General features: G+C 49.6%; 1 non-coding gene across 1 annotated transcript; it reads left to right on the forward strand.

The window, feature by feature from the left end:
* The first annotated feature begins 1,848 nt into the window (after nucleotides 1-1,848).
* trnat-cgu lies at nucleotides 1,849-1,922 on the forward strand. The gene has a single exon. It is a non-coding gene; the product is annotated as a tRNA-Thr (tRNA).
* The last annotated feature ends 1,252 nt before the right edge of the window (nucleotides 1,923-3,174 follow it).

Raw genomic sequence — 3,174 nt, forward strand, 5'->3', positions numbered from 1 at the left:
TGAGGGATGTGGAGCCAATGGAGCCTGGTGAGGGTGGGGATGATGGGGTCATGGAGCCTAGTGCAGGAGAAGACACAAGCTGCAGAGTTCTGGATGATCTGCAGTTTGTGGAGGGAAGAGTTGGGAAGGCCGACAAGCAGAGGGTTGGCATAGTCGAGCCTTGGTTGTAATGAAGGCATGTTTGAGGGTTTCGGCGGGCTAAGGGTTGAGGCAGTGGCAGAGTCGGGCGATTTTGCAGAGGTAGGGGATGGTAGAGTGGGTCATGGCATGTATATGTGGGAGAAAGGACAGTTGAGGGTCAAACAAGACACCTAAGTTCTTTGCCTCACAAGTGAGAGGATCCGAGTTTGATTCCCAGGCGAAGCAAAACCTTAGGCAAGTTTTCTGGGGGTAATAATCCCTCCCCCCAAAAAATTTGGTCATTCAATTCATGACTGTTTGGGACCCACTGCTGTGCACAATTGGCTACCACGTTTTGTCCACAGTCAATACAGTCAATTCACTTTTTGTGAAATGCTTTGAGATGTCTCGAAGATCTGATAAGGTGCTACATCAAATGCAAGGAATATTATTATTATTAGTCACTACAGGAACACGCTGCGAAGCATTACAAGACGTCTCGATCGGATCAGGTGCTGTATCGAATCCTTATTATTCTCTTTCGAGAAACCACCAGCCTCCCTCCCGTCCCCTCACCCCCTGCTATTTCTTCCTGTGTAACAGCAATATTAGATTTCCTTGAATTAGACAGGACTCAGTCTCATGTGACCATGGCTGAGAGGAGAGGATTTGCAAGCAGTCACACGCCTGGGGGGGGGGGGGGGCACGGAATTTGATTTACGTTCCCATGGAGACAGCCGGCTCCATCAATCAGCTGTGAGGACGAACACTGAGCGGTGGAGACTCCGAGGTGGGACATGGTGGTGGGGGGGGGGGGGAGTAATCGAAGTGGGGGTTCACCATCAGCCTAGCTCAGGCTTCGTGCTCTCGACTCTGGGTCAGAAGGTCACAGATTCAAACTCCCCCTCACAAAGTCAGGAGAGTTGCAGTTGTAGGCTGGTGGTCCAGCGCAGGGCTGGTGTGGGTGGAGGGGGGGGGAAGAGCGGAGGGGAAGAGTCGGAGACACTGCATTGTGGGGGGTGTATTTTCAGAGGCGCCGTCTTTCAGATGAGAACGAGGTCCCATTTTTGCCTGTTTAATGATCATGCGGTGCTATTGGAAAAGAGGAAGGAGTTTCTCTAGCCAACAATCCCCCTCAAGCCCCCCCAGATAAAAATTAGTTACTCACTCCATAGCTGCCCCTGGAGATCTTTCATTGCTGCGTTTGCCTGCAAAACACACAGTCACTACATTTGACAGCAATTCTCAGTGAAGCTGGGTGAAGCGCTCTCGGATGCTACCCTGTGGGAGGGGCACTATATAAATGCAAGTTGTTGTTGAAGCACTTTGAGTCCTTATAGGCGCTGGAGCAATATTATTAATGTGTGTGTCTCAGAAGTGCCCATGTTCCCCTCCCTGCCCCATCCCCCCAATCGGGCTGGGCTCAGACCAAGTTGTAATGAAAGCCCCCACGGCTTTCCTCGTGCTCCGACACTCAAGAGTGACTTTCCTGTTTAAGTTCTGACACTGCAGCTGTTGAGTAAGTGAGAAACAGCTTGACTGAAGATCTTTACTGATGGAGCGATTGGGTTACTGATCAGCCTGGCTAACTCACCCGCTCGCTCGCGCTCTTGCCTCGAGTCAAGTCGTAGCTCATGCTCCAGCTCAGTGCTGAGGGAGCACCGCATTGTCAGAGGTGCAGTCCTTCGCATGAGATGGAGTTCAGGAGGGTCAATTATAAGATTGTAGAATCCTGTAGCGTAGTGGTGAGCGCAATCGCCTCGTAAGCGAGAGGACCCAGGTTCGAATCCTGGGTGGGGTGAAATCTTAGGCAAATTTCCTTACACCACATGCCTCTGTTTACCTAGCAGTAAGTAGGAACTGGTTGTTAGTCGATTGATGGGACACTGCTGTGCGCAATTGGCTGCTGCGTTTTACCCACAAAATATACAATCATCCACTTTACAATATATTGTGTGAAGTGCTTTGAGACGTCTCAACAATCTGATAAGGCTTTATATCAAATGCAAGGATTATTATTATTAAATAACGTCTCTTCCGAAGGACGGCACCTCTGACAATTCAGTGCTCCCCCGCCCCCCAGTACTGCACAGAAGAGTCAGCCCTAGACTGTGAGCTCAAAGTCCTTGATGTGGGGCTTGAACCCACAACCTTCTGACTCAGAGATGAGAGAGAGCTACTGACTGAGCAAGGCTGTGCGGCTAAACATTTGCTCAAGACTAATTACCTGATCTCTTCGTACCTGGTATCCCTCCCACTCCTTCAATCCCTCATTCCCTCCATCCACCTCCCTCTCAGATGCTATTTCTGTCAGCTAGCCAGCCAGCACTGGGAGAGAGATATCAGAGCTCTGTCATTCACTCACTGAGTTCCTTTACATTTATAATGAAGAGATGAAGATCTTAAATCCCCGAGGATTGCGATTCAAGCGCAGTGACTTTCATCTTTTACTGGGGCTGTTGGTCTGTGAGGGCAGGGCCACTGGGTTTGACAGACTGCAGTGCACATACCCCTTTGACAGAGGGGTATAAAACACACCATTAAAGCTATCAGTGAAGCTGAGGTATCGTTGCCCCATTGTTTTCATTGGAATGAGGTGGAAAGTGTCTGTTTGGGTGTTGAAAGAGGAGGTTGATGTCTGACTGTTTTTACTGACGTTCCGCAGCGCAAGTTAAAGGAACGTTATTCAGAGCTGATCTTATTTCTCGTTACAAGATACGATGTTCAAGGTCAGCCACAGGACAGTTAGAGACAGAGTAAAGCGCCCTCTACATGTCCGTCCACACTTCCTGGTCGGTAACAGCACGGGTCAGAGACAGAGTATAGGTCCCTCTATAGTTCCATTCCCAGTTTGGATGCCAAGCCAACCATTTGAGACATTCTCCTGATCCGAGTGTTGCTGTATAAATATATATTGTCTCTTGTGTGTGAGGAGGGGATAGCGCTTGCAATCCGAGGCTTGGCTGGCCACACGATGGAGACTAATGGGTGATTAACGGAGCAGACTGCACTGAACTGAGGATGTCTCACTCAAAGGCTCGGAGTGAGCGTGAT

The sequence above is a fragment of the Callorhinchus milii genome, unplaced genomic scaffold, assembly GCF_018977255.1.
Source record: "Callorhinchus milii isolate IMCB2004 unplaced genomic scaffold, IMCB_Cmil_1.0 Scaffold1, whole genome shotgun sequence".
In the NCBI taxonomy this organism is placed as follows: domain Eukaryota; kingdom Metazoa; phylum Chordata; class Chondrichthyes; order Chimaeriformes; family Callorhinchidae; genus Callorhinchus; species Callorhinchus milii.